General features: G+C 34.0%; 1 protein-coding gene and 1 long non-coding RNA gene across 2 annotated transcripts in view; both read right to left on the bottom strand.

The window, feature by feature from the left end:
- mtgo (miles to go) overlaps positions 1-19975 on the bottom strand; it is a 218641-nt gene that overhangs the window by 104178 nt on the left and 94488 nt on the right. The gene's annotated exons all lie outside the window — the stretch shown is intronic.
- Positions 2301-13804, bottom strand: LOC137241437 (uncharacterized). The gene is made up of 3 exons (XR_010950001.1): positions 13376-13804; positions 2797-2909; positions 2301-2317 (listed from the first exon to the last, which is right to left on the bottom strand). It is a non-coding gene; the product is annotated as an uncharacterized lncRNA (long non-coding RNA).

The raw sequence follows: 19975 nt of genomic DNA, 5'->3' as shown, positions 1-19975 counted from the left end.
TTTTAAAATGTCCACAGTATACAACGGTAATTATCATTTCTTATAATAACCCCCAAAACCCCGCACCCCCTTCGCCCATCCCCACTGAAGGGGGGTAAGGCATACAAACATATACACTTGATTTGAATGAAATATATTAATTTTTCGCGCCTAAATCATGCAAAAAATCCACTGTGCGGCGGCCGCCAAACTACAAAAATTGTAATAAAACATGGATCTAATAAGTACGCATATATATGTCATTCAAAGATTTCACCATTTAAGAGCTATTCTGATTTAAAAAATGTAATTCGATCACGGATCCTACAACACGATACGGGCCCAGATTTTTTGGAACGCTGCCGTTTTTAATATACTAAGTGCCTATATGGTCACAAAAAGAGAACCATTTTTTTAGGGCATCCAGATCCCAAGAAAAGCATGATACTGATGAGTGGTACACAGAGAGGATGGATACGATCTTATAGGCATATCCTGAATGCCCAAAGCTTATATAATATATCCCCAGAGAAAAGAGTATGGTGTCACATAGACTCGATTTCATGTAAAATTATACAAGCGGAAGGGGAAGATTATTCATCCTGCGCATAGTCCTAAACGTTTTTTTAAAACGATTAAATTACCAGGGTATTTGCGTAATGTTATCGATACCTGAAATATAATACGCGTAGAAGTTCGGCGATTTTAAATCATGCCATGAAATCAACACCCGGTAACATATGGGGTAGTTTTCCACCCAATTGTGCGAAACCTATGTGTGTGCCTAATACTCTAACGGACTTAACGGCTTTCGTGAAAACTATCCAATATATTACCTAGCCCTTCGCTGACAAGTAAATGCTATTCCATTTGGCTTTGCAACGGTACAAAGTCTCGCAAGACTTAAATCTAGTGGCCAAGCTCTGATTTCTGGACAGTTTTATTAAGTGAACGAGTCGCCAGTTTAATTTACTGACTTCACTCCTATACAATAAACTCTAGGGAGTCTTTGCGCTGTTGCAGGAGGTTATAGCGCATTACATTTCTTCTTTTATTTTTATTATGGACCCTGGTCGAGGACCTTTGACCTAGAAGCAAAGTTAAAAACGTCTCTGGAACTAAAGTAGTGATGCGAAGCCGTTTACACAAGTAACATCCTCATTACCAAAGCCTAAGCAGAGCTATCATAAATAATCCTATATTTTAGGTAATAAAATAATTGTTTATGTTTTCACTGCATCAGCTCGCGTGTCAATTATGTAATGTGGATTATAAAAGAAAGTGACTTTGTTGATACTTTCAATTTAGGCTTGAAGTTACTGCATTCTTTGCATATCAATCATGGGGGAACCAGGAACAGGTGACCGCCGGAAATCAGCTGATTGGTACTTTCTTTATGTGATTTGGCAGTTCAACTTCGGCGCAGTACGAATCTGACATTAGTCCATCGATTTACAATTACAAAGTACATGGAATTTTTATTTATGTTTGTATGTATGTATGTCACTGTGCTGCCACCATGTATGGTTCCGCCATGATATCAACATGGTAATAAAACAAATATAAATATTTACTTGTGTTTGAGGTAATTTTAGGAAAAGCAAATTGCAATGGACCACTACAATTTCAATGAAAAGAACTGTATATACATATGTAGGGTTAACCTGATAAATGTGAAGGGTTCGTTGTCCAATTATTTATGAACTTTATTATTATTATTGGATGAAAAGGGTTAATTAGTTATACTTACGTATTATAACACGCTGTAACTTTAAGTAATTAATTAATTATTTGTAGGCATTCCCGTATAGTTTTTATTGAATTTATTTTCGCCTTTTTTCAGCGAATTGATCATAAAGTCACAAATTATTGCGTATTTGATTTAGTATATTTAAAACATTTATATGAAATAATTTATAACAAAAGTATTACGCAACAGATGTTGTTGCAAATCTATAAACTTGTTTTTTTTTGTATATATTTTAATATCTAACTAATAGAATTTCTTTCAGCAAAGCAGTAGAGATAGTATTTTATATGGATTTGTATGTATGTATTTATGTTAATTGGTTTGTAAATGCGTGGCCACGAGCGTCAAGAGAAATCAGCGAGTTGAAAATTGGCTTTGATTGAGCGGTGGAGTGGAACTTTTTATGGCGTATATTTTCGTATATTTCATTTTTTAATATCAATCTTTATTTTATAAATTGTAGTTTTCGGAAACACTTAGTATGAGTACATATTTATCACATTCATGTATACAAATATTTAGATTACATTTTGTAATTTATTTATGTATTTAATTTTTTTTTGCATTTCTTATTTTTGCCGTGCGGATCTACATTAATTATATAACCCATATACATATATCGCCCATTTACTTCAATTGTGTCATAATTAAAAAAAGAAATGAACTTTTAGTTAAAAACGAAGAAATTTGCTAAAGGAATTTAGCCTATTTCACGCCACCCGTTTAATTTTGTATAAATACATATATAATATGTAAGTGTGACACAAAACAAAAATTTCGAGTAGAATAGCGGATACCTTCATTGTTTAGGCCACCAGCCTAAATATTTCGGACCACCCTAACATGTACTTTAGTTATTTTATTATTAATACCGGTAACGGCTAACACCAGCTGAGAGCTAACTTTGAAGGGGAAAAACTCAACGAAATTTAGCTATCGGCAGGTGCCGCGGACTTGTTCACGGGTTGGCTCCTTCTTTCGAATTGGTTTGTGAAGTAATTCTTTTTTTGATAATAAATAAAGCTAAGAATTTATATTGGTTATAACGTGAATACATTTGTCATTACTCGCTGCTAATTCTTTTCTTTGCTTTCTTTTTATTTGCGACGCACACGCCCGACTTTCCCGGGTCCACACTGCCACGCAAAACATTGGTCCTTCGAGCCGGAACAATACAATACTAAGATATAACAAAGCAGAATAAATTAGAAAGAAAAGAAAAACAAACAAAAACATTAAAGTTATTCACGCAAACATATTTACTAAAATAAAATTGATTTCATATCTTTAAGCGACATAAAAAAATTTGGGTTATGGGATCTAAGCATCCGATTAATGGATATATAATCCAACAAAGTTAGCCTAATAATAAATATAGTGGGTAATATACTGACTATGCACGCTATGATGCCGGTTGCCGTTTTGACCTAAAATTAAAGACGTTTTTGGGACGTTTTTTGTTTCGTTTAATATACAATGTGAAATTTTCCGATTCAGTCAAGTTGCAGTTAAATAATAATAAACCAATTTGAAATAAGAGAATATATAATAAAATAAAATAAGAAGTAAAATAAATTAGCATAAAAGGCAATATAAAAAATTTAATGTTATATTTTTGTAACTTTTTTTTTTCGTTCAGTATAAGACGTACTTTTTCTAAAATGAGGATTAAATCTGCAAATGCAAAAACATTTTCGGGCAAATTTGCCATTAATTGTTATAAATAAATTAGATAGTTTCAACAATAGTTAACTCATTATTTGTGATTTCATGTTTTTTTGAAAACATCAAAAAAAAACAAAGAATCTGTTAAATAAAGACATGTATTTACGTTTAAGTGAAATTTGCCACAAAAAATGGGCCGGTCAAAAATTAATTTATTTAAGATTTTTTGGTACGCTACAAATTATTTTGGAAAAATTTGTTAGGATTTTGGTAGAGACTGGGGAACCATATTTGTATGTAGGTGAAACATTTGTGCTTTCGAATTTAGCGAGTATACATAAAATTTGAAATTCACATTAGAAAACTTAGATAATTGTTCCCAAAGACGGCGCGCTTGTACATAAAGGTTTAGGTCTTTGAAATTCGCATTAGAACACTTAGATAATTGTTCCCAAAGATGGAGCGCTTGTGCACGAAAATGACGTACGATATTTGTATGAATTGTTCGAATTTACAAAAAACTTTTTCTATTAATTATAAACAAATAGAGTAATATTTCTTAACAAAAATAGGCCTATGCACTGCGGCTGATCAATACGAATCGATTCATATAACTTTTATATGATTTTACGTATGCTAAGTATGCGAAACAGCCTGTCAATTGATTGTATGTACGCCAATTACACGGCTCAAGTATCCTTGTGCCAATTACCAATTTGCACAAGGATTTGCCCGGTGTGTGCACTGGTTGCGCTATTTGCGCAGAGAACTGCGCTAAAATCAAAACGATTTTGATATTTACGCATGTCTGCAAATATTGCACATTCTTTTTTCTTCGTGTGTGGTGAATGTTACACAGTTTACCTTTGGTTTCTGATAATATAACATCAGTAATTGTTGCTTAAAAATGTTAATATCGAAGGCGTAAGGACCATCTCTAGTTTGTAACAGGAACTCACACAAATTCAATAATACATAATAATTTTTTATATAATTAGAACACATGTTTCATTTGTTGTGTTAGTTGAAAAATGAATATTTCGCAGTGCTGCAATGAGTTGAGATGGTCTTGCAACTAAAATATATATATTATAAATACAATAGAAAATAAACGCTTCTGGTGCGAGTTTTTCGACTTATACTGTGAATTAGCACGGTGGAAAATAAATAGTGTTTTTTTTATACAATTAGTGCCTTTTTTATAGAATTAAAACACATGTTTCATTTGTTGCGCTACATTAAAATTGAATATTGCGCAGTGTTTTTGAGCCGTGTATGTCAAAATTTTCATTTGCACAAATTCCGTCGTTTTATATTTGCGCATGGCTTTTGTGTCATGTATGGGCCGTCTTAGTTGTCATATTTGCTTCTTGATTAGAAATCGACGCATTCAACACAGCGCCAGCGAAGTGTCCGCGTAGCAGCACAACACCACCAGAAAATCATCACCAACCATCTCCACAAAGCGGCAACCCCCGAAATACCCGGGTAAGTCTCGAAATAACTAAATTTAGATTCGCACACAGTAAGGTTAGCCGAGTTATCCCCAGCTAAAACTGGCACAGCTGTTCTAAGCAATAAGGAATACTGGTTTCACTCCTGACAGATAAACCTTAGAATATGGTTAATAAAGTACATAATACGCCTTATAATATCGCCTGATTTAAGGCTTATTTACGCTACAAATAACACCTTACACCTAAGGTAAATAAAAATAAATATAAATGTTGCCTAAACTTAAACGAGATAGGTACATGATAAATAAAACCTAACTACAGTCAATGAATTTTCGTAATATTTTTAAGAAAACTTGATTTGGAACTTTATTTTCGGTATTTTGATAGTTAACATCAATGTTGGGAAGCTAATGAAAATTATAAGATAGTGGATATAAGACACTTGATAGTTATTGTGAAAGTTGCTTGCAAAGAATTACTAAAAACTAATATATGTATGTTAATTTTTTGTACTCAGTGTATTATCTAACTATAATGCCTTATGTAAGCCTGATTTCGAGTTGGTTTTTAAATCTAATATAAAAGCGTATAATACAGCAAGTAGTGTCCTATAATAAGCCTTTTTTTTGTTCTGTGCATAAGCCTTATATTAAGGTTGTTGTATTCTACCTAATGGCGTATTATTATTCCTGGTGAAAGCCTTATTTTATATGGGTTATAAGCCTAATATGTACATGACGTTATCTTTAAGATAAACCTTGTGCCTGATGAGATAAGTGCAGAAAAAGGGGAATTATAAGGAATACGCCATACAACTAATATTCCTTATAGCATTAAGGCCTGATGCTATAAGCCTTTTTTCCATGTGAAATAAGCTTAATATAAATTTTTGTTGGGACACTTTCATTTCTTCATCTTGCTTTTTTGCACCAATATATTTGTTCATACAAATATCCATACAGAGGTACACATATGTACATATACATATACATATGTCCAAGTGTATTATACTGATTCTTTTTCATTTGGAAATAATTTATGGAAGGAACACCCAAATTTAGGAGGGAGCAGATAAGAAGTAACAGGGCACATTATTTCAGAAAAAAAACGCCATTACTATCGCTTATTCATTGTAACTGAATGGAGGTCTTTCAAACGCGGAATATTCTCTCACCAGCACAGCTGGACTTAACCAACGAGACATTTGGACTTTTATTCGCTGCACTATGTTCATGTCTGCGTGAAGCTCATATAGCTGTGAATCCATACTAGTTTATAAACAATATACCTAAATTTAATTTTTTCAATTTGCAACCATATAACCATACTATTTTTCTCAAACATGGCACAGTTATATTCCAGCACGTCTATTTTATTTTTAATTTGCATTTAAACAATAAACTGGTGTTCTTCGACCATAGGTAACAGTTAAGGTTTTTGTGCCTAAGGAAATATTGATCCTTAATAAACAACATTTCACTCTAAAACGAGAAAACTTCACCATTCCGGAAAGTTGCTAGATGTTGATGCAGCCTGCTGCTAATGATTTACTCACACAGGAATACTCTATGGCAACTATGAATATTACATTGAACAACAATTTATAATCCTGTCGCATGTTTCAGTTACTAGAGATTTGTTCTCCAATGATGACAGAGCTTTGACACTCCCAAATTTAAAAATCTGGAAGGGTTGCGGGGAACAAGGAAAACGGGGAATAATTCAATCTCCTTCAGCGAAAATTGTAGTAGAAAAGTACCTTTAGTAGTATAATAGTGATAATAAATTTGTAAATGCTAACAGGTTGTGATACTCTACCCCGTAGCCGCAATGAAATTACAAAAAATCAATAAAAGAAAATGGCTTATTGTCTTAGAACTATATATTCCGGCCTTGACTTTGACCGAAGAGTTAAGCTTTTGTGCGGTCCTGCCACACATAGAGTATTTGCCTTTTTATTCTGAAACTTCGGAAAGCTCTTTTGCGTTTAAGTATTCTTGGAAGTGTTTCGGATAAACCGTTATTTTAGAGTATTCGGAACACGTTAATTTGATACTACCTCATCCAAATATTCCAAATACGTATACATATACATAATATTCCAAATTTAAAAGGATTCCACAAATTCTTAAATGAAGACGGATGTTCCGAACATAAGGAATGAATAGGTTAACACGCTCAATGAGTATATTCCGTTATGGCATCTCTATTATTTACTTATGACATTTTATCGTAAATCGATTTACTAGTAGAGTTTTTGACGTTGAACGAGGAATTTTAAATTGGTTTAGGTTTCGTATGTTTATATGTTGTCGAAAGTGCACGATTCCTTGGTGTAATTACTTTTCATAAAATTACCTATGTTCAGCCACACTAATACATCATAGCAAAGTTAATAAATTCATCATAAAATCAAAACAATTGTTCTGAGGAACTATGCAGTTCAGTACTTATCGGGTATTTGTAAACTGATTGTTTTATATTTCTACTACTAATACTTTTCGAAAAATCGCAAAGAAACAATACAGTTCCCTGCTAAACAGAGCTGACGGAAACTCCAACCCATTAACAGAATTTTTGACACCACTAATACACTCGCATAAATTTTTCCTTTTATTCGTATGGAAAACCATGGTGTGTATGTGTATGCATACATGTATACACAATGTTTACATCAGGTTTATCATGTCGCTTCTAAAACCTGATAGAAATTTTGCTTTAGGCTGTGATGTAAATTTCCATCAGCCATATCTGTCAATTGATGCCTCAAATGACTGACAGCTGTCTAGCAGGGTTGTGATTGAATTATGATCCTGTCGCATCAATAAATATTTTGTTCTTGTGAAAAAAAAAATTCTTCATTGAAGTCGGTCAATACAAAACATTTGAAATAAATACATTTGCTGTGGATAAGTACATCATTCTTAAAAATAAAATTCTAAAACATTTTCATGGATTGAAACGGGTTCGAACTCTGTTCCCTGTCTTGTATGCAGAGCGCCCTACCACTTTGCTTAACAATGCACATACATTTTTGGGAAAATTTTCAATTATATGGATTTCCAAAAAGATTGCATGAAATACGTCAGTATAAAGAGCGAAACTAACAAAGCAGCCAAGACATTTTCTTTCCGGCGTTAAAAAACTATGGAAGGACTTTGTGTGGAGATTGGAAGAGTTGGTAAAAAATCGTATGGTCTTTACAGGAAGCAAATTTCTCTAGGACGTTATAACAAAAAAAAGAAAACCAAAAATTTAATAATTGAGTATTAAATTATTATAAACCGTGTCCAGCTCGTGACACTTCACTAACAGAGCAGTAAAATATAGCAATTTTAATAATGGGTGTTCGCTTTTTTAATTACTATAAATATCACAACAGGGATGCACCTTAACGTTAAGCTAATCGTTTATCAAAAAATTTCCACCTTTTCGTTGAAACACTTCGAAATATTATCGATAAAGAAATTATCAAGATAAATTGTATCTCGTTTTTAACCGAAACGAAGAGCTTTCGTTAACGTTAAAAACTTTAACAAAAACGTGATACTTTATGTTCGAATTGTGCTGGCAATGCTATATCCATGGTGAAGCCGTAAGGTGGTAACAGCGACCGGACATACACACACAAACTCCATGTAATTTGTTTGTGTAATTCGTTGGTGGTAATGTCAAAAATACTCTGAGAAATGTTCGTACTGTTAAAATTCATGAGAAAAGTTGCAATCAGCTTGGCTAATGCTTTCACCTTTAACAACTCCGCCATCAATCAGCTTTGCCAGCATAGTTTGAAATTAATAATCAACATAAACGATTTTTTTTCGTTTAGATATGGCAGAAAACGAAACAAAATCATTTCGTTAATTTGACGATCTTAACGTTAATAAACGTAACGAAATGACTTTGTTTCGTTTATTAACGTTAATTATCGTAATATCGGTTCGTTGGTTAAGCATGCCTGTATCACAATAGATTTACAATCTACAATCATTTGTGTGAATGTGACTGCAATCAAGTATCTGCTTATATCATTGATTGCAGACATGTCTCCCTTTCAATCATTGATTGTGCAAACATTTTATTGCAATCAAACTTAAAAACTAATAATTTTCGTTTGTTTATTTTCAGGAACAAGGTACCAAAATGGCGGTTAGCGCACCGTGGTTCAACAAAAATCAGTGTTGTTGTTGTATTAACGACAAAGAGACTCCCCGAAGGTTTTGAGAAGTGTTATCGATGTTGATGGTTCTTTGTCGGATATAGATCCGGTACTTGCGGTAACAAAGCACCATTAAAATACTAGCCCGACCATCTCGGGTACGATTTATATGACCACACTAAACCTTCTGGGCCATGCCGCCCATCACCCCTAGGTCCATGAGGTATTATCAACCCCTTGAATCCCAACAAAAATCAGTAAAATTTGTTTACAATACTTGATTGTTAATTGACATTCAAATTTGATAACGATCGAAGAAGCAGAGAAATCGTTGATTGTAAATCAAAATGATTGGCGTTGGGCCCACCCAGGGTAGTTTTTTATAAGGCCTCTAATGCAGAAAAGTGTTCAGCGCAAACTAGCGTTTGATCTCACCCCCAGCCTCGGGAGGTGAACATAGAAATTTTTGGGTTTTCACGAATATCTTTCGATAGTCGCACTTTTTTTTTCTGCCTTCAAATTATTAATACTGAGACTAGAGTGCGTCTGTTTACTTCTCACGCAGAAACCGCTGTTCTAGATTTTTACCATTGCTGAAAGAAACACTTTTTTCAAGCAGTCCAATGTACATATGTACATACATAGGGTAAACGCACTAGTATCCGGACACTCTTAGTGTCCCGACACTTTGCCCTTCTTTTGCCATTAATAGAATAATCACCTATAAATGGTCTCAAATAAGTACACAATCACAATCCTGTATATTTCCTAAGTATGCTCACAAAATTTCAGTTACATCGCGTTCATAGCTGAAGAGTTACTACTCACTGTTTTAGGGGGCGAGGACGAAGAGTACAGTTCGCATGCTGATTTGGTTAAAAAAAAGTAATAGTGGGAGCGCTTTGAAAAATTAGGAAAATAAAGAACTATTTTTAAACCTATCGTAATAAAATTAGTTATCTCCGTTCGAAATATAATAATATACTATACTAAGATTAGTGTAAGTTTCGTGTCCGAACACCTTTTTTTGTATAAAATTTGTGGTTTTATTCGAACTTATGTGCCCCTTTTGTTATTATTTTCAAGAAATGGATATATAGACCCTGCTCAGTGTTTAGGGGAATACCGTGGGTTTGCATGACATATTTCTTCTATTGATTGCTCGGTATCCGTTCCCTCATAGTTTTCACTTTCCTGGTACCATGAAGAAGTACTCTAACATCGACATACGTAAGCGGAATGTTAATATGGATTGAGGAAAATTGTGTATTTATCAGCAAAACCATCCTAAAGACAAGTCTTTTCTAGAGAACTTAGAAGATGGGGGAGAACTGTTTCACAAGCAGCATAGTTTCCGGAGAGGTAAATCCACAATGGATGCTGTGGCAGAAGTAAAAGACACCGCAAATAAGCGCATCACCAATAAAGACACATTGGACACAGTCTTCTTCAGCCAGACACCATCATTCTCCTTGTTTTCGTAGACTATATGGTTGGTTCGACCGGAAATTGCAAGCTGGTACAGTTTATTTTAAACCAGAGCTGTCGCAACGTAAGTAGACGGATATTAAGTCGCGACATTAAGCTGGCAACATCAAAAACGGGGATAGCCCGCCTCATCAAGAGTCGGAAATACGCAGTTCAACGAAAATAGACCTCAAGCTCTCCTTTTCGGATTGCAAATATAGGTTTTCCGATGTTTAGGTTTTGCAGCAAAATTTATAGCTTTTAGAACATAATATTCAACCTCACGAAGGATGAGTCATGTTAGAAGTCCCTAAAGGAAGAAGTGATGATCTGGAAGGTTCGATGTAGTCGTATCTAATCGTTCCCAACATGGTCAGGCTAGTCAGCAAACCGCAGGTTTTCCACAAAAGATGTCCTGGTCGTCACGGAAACCATACCAATATATCTTCTTCTGACTAAAATGATGCGGGTTATCTTTTGAAAACTGCTGCTGTTTTCCTTGTTGCGGTGGACTGTATTTTGATGTGGTTGTACCTCGATAGCCTATGGATTGTCACTTTACCAAATCGAATATAAACGAATCGCCAATATAAATGAATAACGCGCAACGACTTTAATTAAATTAAATTATTATAATAATAATTGCGGATTAGAAGATTTCGCAAGAAGTGGTTGAACACAATAAACTGCGAGTGAAGTAAAATATAAGAAAAAGAATAGGAAGACAAAGCAAAAAAAACCCTTTCTAAACTACATTATTTACCAACTCAATTGCGACCTAAACAAAAGGGAATGGAATGGAGCGTTGAAAATGTTCTACCTTTGATTTGGTTCGGAAAACGCGCTGATCCAAAATTTTATTCAAAATCGCCTTATCTCATAATATGTTTTAATAAGCCCCTTAAACTTTACTTCAATGTATTTTCTGCTGAAAAATGGGGTTTAAAGAAAAACTGAGATAAGACTGTTTAATAGTTCCGATATTGTGTGGGACCATGGTTCAATCATGGTGTGGGACATCTATATGAAAAAAATATTATAAAATTAATAATTATTATTTTATGAAACCTTTTATATTCACTAAAGAAAAAACTAAGAAAATATCGGTCTAAAATTAGCTTCCGGATACTGACATAAAAACGGAAGGAAAGTATCCCCGCTTAATTCATACAAATAGACAACATTGGTTAATTCTTTGTAGTTCTATAAGTAGAACAAAAACAAAAATACCAGTTTCTATGAAACCGCCAACAACAAGCATAACTTTAACACATGATTACATACAAAGTATATATGTACAGATGTACTGTGCAAAAAAATAAAATATGCAAGGAAGGCAATTGGGATAAAAAGTTTACAACTAAGGCATGAGTGGCTGAATGAGTTTTTAACACGTCAACCATCGTAGGAGTGCGGGCTCAAATTCCACTCACCGGAGAAAAGGCTTTGAAGAGATTTACAGGGTATAATCAACACAGCTATCGTCTTGTCCGTCCTGATGTCACGTTGTTCAAATTTTTCCCAAATTATTATATAGATTAAAATAAAAATTGCTTCAAATAAATGTTTTCATACATTCAGAAGCAATGAGGGCAATCCCCGCTTAATTCGTACAAAAACGAAAGGAAATAAATTTTTCTGTCGGGATACTAATTTTTTTTTTTTTTTTAAGTTGACAGTTCTACACGGTATATGTGTAAGTTACACTATGAGGAAATGTTCCCACCATTGAAAACAATTTTACTATTCGGGGTAGCATTTATAGCATGAAAATGAGGTGATCTTAAAGTTAAGAAAGGCGTGACCGGATACTAGTACGTTTACCTACATGTATCGAAGTAAGTATGAGTATGTGAGGATTTTAAGTTGGTGTATTTTCTTTCTTGGACTTTTTGTTATTTCTATTTTCCATGAATCTTCTTATGTGTCATTTGCTTTCATTATTATAAGCCTTATTATTTAAATATATTTATATAAACTTTTTCAACTGTTCGACACAATTCTACACCGGATATCTCGATTGAAATCGAGAATTCTGTAATCTGTTACTCGCTTTGGCAATCAGCTAGTCTAGGCAGCAAGTAACAGCTCTAGTCGCATGGTAAGCGGGTCACAATTATCGCTAGCTACATATGTATGTACCTATACGCTTTTCATTGAGCGCGTGTGTGTACGGCGATATTGTACCGCGCCCTATCGCCTATTTGCCTTCTTTTTGTTTTAGAAAGCGGGCAATGTGATTCCCCTGTTCAAAGCTAAGAAACAGACGAAGAAAGCAAATGCAAGCATTCATGTGTAGATAAGCATGAATTTATGTATTATCTACTTTGTGAGTGTAGGTATACATATATTTTAGACCGCCCACCCTCTCCCTGCCTTTGCAATAATAACTGCATCCACAGCATCGATTATGAATTGTTTCATGCATTCTTAAAATTTTTAAGGCTTTTTTGTTTCACTTCAATCCATCTTCATATACTATGTACGTAAGTACATATCTATGTATGGATTGGTATATGTGCAATTAAATGTACGTGTGTATAGGTACATAAATTTTTGTTAAATTTATTTTTTTGCTCTTTTTGTCAATATCGTTTTATTCAACTTTTCAATTAGTGGTTTCTTCCTCACTAAACTTTTTTTTTTTTAATTTAGCAATTCATGCCCGTTCACAGTGAAGAAATCTTAAGAAATTACGCTATGTCCTTCGTATTTGTTTTCTCGTGTGCTTTGTTCGAAACTGGAATTTCTTTTACGAGTTTTCGATTTGCAATTTGGTTTTTTTGCATTCCTCCGTTATGTGCTGCCAATTCGCAAAATGTACGAAAAGTTGCTGCAGCCACATTTTTTATTAATCGTAATTTTTTTATTAGTATTTTTTTTTTTGTTGAAACATACCTACAGATACATTTATTATATATTTTTCACTTATTTGTAATTTCTCTTTTCGTTTTCGGTGTTTTACGATAACGTTGCTGTTAGTTTGTTCACTTGATTTCATTACTATTTTATTATGTAGATACATACATATGTAAGTATACATACGTATACACATAACACAAAGTTATATATGCATGTAAATATACTTATATACACATATATGCATATGTGTCAATTCGTATAAAATTAGCTGTGTGTGTGTATGCAATTGAATTGTGTGTACTTTGTGAAAAATGAAAAGATCCCGCACCGCTTCCTAAACTCACTTAAAACCCATTCGGGTTGAATGTTAGAATCGGACTATTCGCTTCAGACTTGAACACACGTCTTTCAAATAACAGACCGAACCGAACGGGCAATGAACGCTGACTGCGCTTTCTGTTTGGATTGCCAACTGCCACATGTACTCAATTTCGTAACCAATTCATCCTCGAGAGACAGAGCGAATTCACAAGCAAACAAACAAAATAATTTTATGTTAAGACAGGGTATCGAGCAGTTCAGTAGCTGCAGACCGGTCGGTAATATACTGCCACCACCTCTAATGCCTCCCACTAACACTCGTCGGTTGGCTCACTTGTGGTAATACACGTACGGACGCATATATGCAAACATAGCTACCCGCCTAAAAATTTTCATCTTAAATAAGGCTGATTTCAGTTTGGTCGTTAAAACAAACTTCTGGTAACACTACGGACTTATTCAGTCTATGTGAGGTCCTCATGGACCGGCCAGTTCAACCTAACCTAACCTAAGGCTGATTTCATTCGTCCATAGTTTCTTATTAAGCATTCAATTGAAGTTTTTGAATTTAGGCTAATTTTCTAATTGATTTCTTAAGTTTTCAGTACCAATATATTTAAAATATATCATATTCCATGTACAAACAAATAATAATTTAATAAAATACATATCTATACAAAATAGCGGCCACCGTGGTGTGATGGTAGCGTGCTCCGCCTACCACACAGAAGATCCTGGGTTCGCGCCTCGGCCAAAGCAACATCAAAATTTTAGAAACAAGGTTTTTCAATTAGAAGAAAATTTTTGTAAGCGGGGTCGACCCTCGGCAGTGTTTAGCAAGCACTCCGAGAGTATTTCTACCATGAAAAGTTCCCGGTCAAAACTCATCTGTCTTGCAGATGCCGTTCGGAGTCGGCAAGAAACAAGTAAGTCCCGTCCCGCCAATTTGTAGAAAAAATTACAGGAGCATGACGCAAATTGGAAGAGAAGCTCGGCCTAAAATCGCCGGAGGTTATCGCGCCTTACATTTATTTATTTTCATTTATACAAAATAAGAAAACAAAAAAGTTAATGTTATGTTGTTATTGCTGTTGTAGTAGTAATGACAAAGACACTCGCCGAAGGTTTTGGGAGTGTTATCGATGTTGATGGTCCTTTGACGGATATAGATCCGGTACGCTCCGGAAACAGAGCACCATTAAAATACTAGCCCGACCGTCTCGGGAACGATTTATATGACCACATTAAACCTTCTAGACCATCTCGCCTCCCCCCGCCCACCCCCCCCCCCCCGTAGTTCCACGAGGAACTTGGGGACGCCAGGGGCTCGCCTGCCAAGTATGTGTATGATATATTCACATTTGTAACAGGATTCCCCTCGTAGGTGAGGGTGACAGATGGGTTGCGGAAGCTTTGATGCTATAAAGCTTTGTATTGCACTTATCAACCCCTTGAATCGCTATTTAATGTTATGTTAAAACCAACGACCTTGAAGCCAACAAATTAATATAATAATTAATTATTTACAGACCACAAATAAATTTAAAAAAAAAAAACTTAAAAAACACATGATAAAAACACTTACAAGGTATAACCGTTCTCTCTTCATTGTCGAAAAACGTCAATAATGTCAGAAATGGGTTATTTACATGTTAATGTTTTTATCATGAAGAAAACCTTCAGCAGCCACTTAAGCTTTTCAACAACAATTTTGTTCATTCCTGAATAATAAATAGCTGAACAAATTCTTGTCGTCCAGTATTATATCTTACGATCAGTGACTGAAAACTATTTTCACTATTTATAGCTATGCAACTATCTCTACTATTTCTAGAAACTATAATAAGTTATGGATCTAGCGTATTTTTTGTCGTTCGTTCGCTTATGTCATTACACTGATGCACCATTTCAGAGCTATTGCGATTTAAAAAAAATTACTTGGATCACTGATCGTGAAACTTAATACGATGGATGTTCGTTCATGGGAAGCCACTAAGCCTGTATCCAGAATATCTAGATTTCACGTGATATTAGTGGCAAATTCTAGCGAATTTCATCAATCATATTGTGGCGAAATTATCAGCTTCGATAAGTCAGTATGCTGCTAGTAAATACATAAATGCACAACAACAGCAAAGTAATCACCCACACATTCATGTTAACAGCAAATAAACGATGTATATTACTCACCCATATACACGCATATGCATAGAAGGCAACAGTAACAGTACATAAGAGCTTAGACGTTAGTACTCATGTACGTAAACAACAGATATTATTACTAGAACATGTACACGCATATAGCAACAACACACATGTGAATATGAGTACATAAATGAGAAATAAATTAGAAACTATTCGAGAAGCTGTTCGTGAAAAGTCTACACCCTAGGAGAAATAGGCGAACGAGGCAACGGAGAGTATAAAATGAGCGAAAGCTGAGGAATCATCAATCAGTTTGATTTTGAACGCTATAATGGAAATACACGAGTAATCTAATTATGAAGTACTACCACCAAAGTACTGTAAATAAAGATCATTTTGCTATACTGAATATTTGAGTTATGTATTCGACAGTTCAGAGATTTCAACGATAGCAGAATTTCCCAAAATTTATTACAATATTCTTTTATTTATTTTCTGTAATTCAACTAAAAAATGCATTAATTGAATAACTTAAACTATACACACCAATCTCAAAAGCGTTTGCGAAAAATTTCGAAAATTGGAGAAGCCTGTATGAAAATTGCGGAATTTTTTATTTAGAGTTTTCAGAATATTTTTGAGTAACAAAAAGAAAACAATATTTACAAACTGAATTTCCTACGTGTCTCGTATAGCCACACAGTTTCATGGTAGCGATATAAATTGGGTTTAAGGTCGGGGAAAAGGAATATCAAAATCTTTATAACCAGTTTTTTTCAATTAGAAACAAATTTTCGGAATCCCTCTCTGTAGTGGTAAGAAACACTCCGAGTATATTTCTGCTATGAAGAGCTGCTCCGGCCAAATACATCTGCTTACAGATTCCATTCGAGGTCGGCGTAAAACCGTCCCACCATTTGTAGGAAGATTTAAACAGAAAAAAAGAAAACGACTCTGGGGAGACGTAATATGCGTTGTATTTAGTTTCTTATCTGTGAAAACTTCCTCCTATTGTGCTACACTACAAGAATTATAAGCATTTAGCGCTTATAGAAGGAAGCAAGCAGCGCTGCTGCTATGGGCCTTATTTTGTATAGGTACATGTACGATTTTTTGTTGGGTATCTACATACAATGATATTAAAACGTGAGAGTACGACTCTGATAAAATGAGCTCAAATTTACATTAACCAGTTTATAGGAAAAGCGAAAAATTAAACGACGCACAGTGTTTCGTGTAGAACAAGCTAGCTGGACAAAAACAAAGTTCTTATTCCAAGAAAAGTGTAATGAGAAATTAAAGAAAACAAACAAAATAACGGGATTTTTGGTTTTTGTTTTGAGATTTTTGCTTATATATAATGAGTAATTGAAGTAAGAAGGCAGGAGTGGCCGTAAAATGCATTGATTAATTTGCAAAATTCTTGTTGAATATTAAGATTCATATTTCTTTTAAGTGAACAATTTTACATAATTTTTTTGATGAATTCTAAGCTCGAAGGTAAGTAAAATTTTTTAATAGTAATTCTTGCACAATTAGAGTATTTTCAACATATTTAACATTCCGTTATTAAGAAGAAAAGGTATTTTTTCCCTATATTTTTAACTTTAGGGACAAAAAAGTTACATACATCCGCTGACATCCGGGCTTAATTTTACATACGTTATAGTCGCAAGTATTCTCTAATAGTCGAAAGAAAAAACCATTGCAATTTCTTTGCACATCTATTTTTAATTTTGTTTTTTGTAGATTTAGTTATCTCTACATATCAAATAGGATGTATGTACATACCAGCTCCGAAGAGATATTTGAACCTTTAAAGCTGATCTACAAACGGCAAAATCAATTCCCTGGTACAGGGAACAAACACGTAGCCATAAAACATACAAAAATAAACGCGCAAGGTCAACAAGAGCACACCAAAAGCAAAAAGGCGAAGATCATTGACTTCAACTTGTCACAACCTACCGCACCAGTCACCAAGCCATAAAAACAGGTACATACAATGGATTGATGAAGATAAACCAAAACCAGGTTTCGGCAATACCAATGAAGGCAACACTGCTCGTAGGTTTTTCGAAAATTCTGAGGCTAGTGCTGAGATTACGGGATTGGATGTAACGCTCATCAAAAGATTCGACACTCTCCTTCGCGCATTAGCATCTGCGTACAATATAAATATCCAAAGATTTGAAAAATTTGCGGTCGAGACTAAAAAACTATACATAGATCTCTATACATGGTTTAGTATGCCTGTTACAGTTCATAAATTCTTAGTGCATAGTACTGAAATTATAAAATCAGCAATTTTACCTATTGGTCAACTTTCCGAGGAAGCACAGGAAGCCCGTAACAAAGATTTGAGACGATTCAGGGATTATAACACACAAAAGCAGACGCGTGAAGCCACGAATAGTGATCTTATGAATATGTTGCTTATAACATCGGATCCTTTAGTTAACAGTTTTAGGGAGATACCTAAGAAAAATTTAAAAGTCTGACTTCAGAAGTCTTAAATTTACTGTCCCCCGATAATGTTGAGGAGTCAATAAATACCCCAGTTGTTTCAAGCTTTCATAGTAGTGTTGCTGATGTTCATGACTATTCCACAAGTGACTCATCCAATGAAAGTGATGATAGCGAATAATAACATAATTATAAAAGGTAACCTACCCTATAACTTTTTGTTGGATCAGGTTTTATTCAATTTAAATCTATTGTCTTTTCTACTTTGTATGATACTTTACTTTTAAGTTTTTGTAATAAGTAATTTTGACATAATTAATTTAATTATTTACATTGTTATTATTATTATTGTAATTTACTTTTACATTCCTGACTGGTACTATAAAATAATTTTGTAAAAATTGTAGTGCCAGGAGAAATACTCAAATAAATACAAAATATGTATATACATATGTACAGTCACTCACATAAATAAGTAGACACCCCTTTTTGGATAATTCTTACAATTTTCGCTTTCGCAAATTTATTTTAACTAATTTCCCGTAAGAAATTTTGTCACGATCTATAACAAAAACTAAATTATATTTAAAAAATTCGACGAATTTTAATAAAAAATTTTAATTTTTTTTTTCCGAATTTTTAGAATTTTTTAGAGTATTAAGATTTGTATTCCATTCAATTTAAGTACAATAAGGTAATATTCTTAAGTCCTTTACATTTTTTTGGATCTATGTCACTTATTCACATGAGTTACTGTATATGAAATAAGCAAATGTATGCATATGAAGTAAAATTTTGGAAAAAAAATAAAAAAAAGAACATATGGGTGAAAAAAATGTCGTAGTTGTAATAAATGACTGCATATGAAACGGAAAATTTCATAAAATAATATTTTCCAGCTAGCTTGTTCTACACGAAACACTGTGCGACGGTCAAACCTGCTGCCAGCGACATTACGAGATTGCGTTTTGTTGTTGGTTTTTTAGAGATTCGCTGTTGTGGAATTTTCGTCGTCCCTTTAACTGGAATTTTTTTGAGAAATCAAAATTCCTCTCTTATCTCTTCAATCTCTGCCTGTACTCTTATATGAAGTTAAACGCAAGTGCGTAGAATGTAAGGTGGTTCAAGTTTACGTGCAAACAATGCTGCCAAATGTCTCGTATTTTCTGAAACATTCCAAATTGTAGGTATCGCAACATTTTTTTTTTTTTTAATATTTCGACAACTAAATTCCTTCGCTCATGCCATGAAATATTACTTCTCTTGCAACAAATGTTGCGTTTACTGGCAAAGGAATTCTTTTAAATAAACAAAAAAATATTAACTACACATGTTTTGGTTGCAAAATCTAAGAAAGATCTTTGAATTGAAAAGCGAACGATCCAAAAAATCTGAAAAATGAAATGAATGAAAAAACAGAAACAGGACAGAGTATTTTTATGTTTTGTGGTTAAGGCTCACTTGCAGAAAACAGCAAGTTATCTTTTTAACTCAGAGTTAGCTTCCCATGAAGTGTGCCTTAGTTCTTAAAAAATAAATCGTCGGCTTCGACTTAAACATTTTTTTTACATGGCAGGCAAAATACTATTTGAAATTTTCATTAAAAGCATAATAACTAAACTCATCATAAAGTTGAGACTGTATATAGAGTGGGATACCTGTGTCGCTTACGAACACGTAAGTGTTTTGAGATGCTTAAAGTGC

The sequence above is a fragment of the Eurosta solidaginis genome, chromosome 2 (assembly GCF_040869045.1).
Source record: "Eurosta solidaginis isolate ZX-2024a chromosome 2, ASM4086904v1, whole genome shotgun sequence".
In the NCBI taxonomy this organism is placed as follows: Eukaryota; Metazoa; Arthropoda; class Insecta; order Diptera; family Tephritidae; genus Eurosta; species Eurosta solidaginis.
Note: the sequence above shows the minus strand (reverse complement) of the source record. Positions and strands in the feature narration are given on the sequence as shown.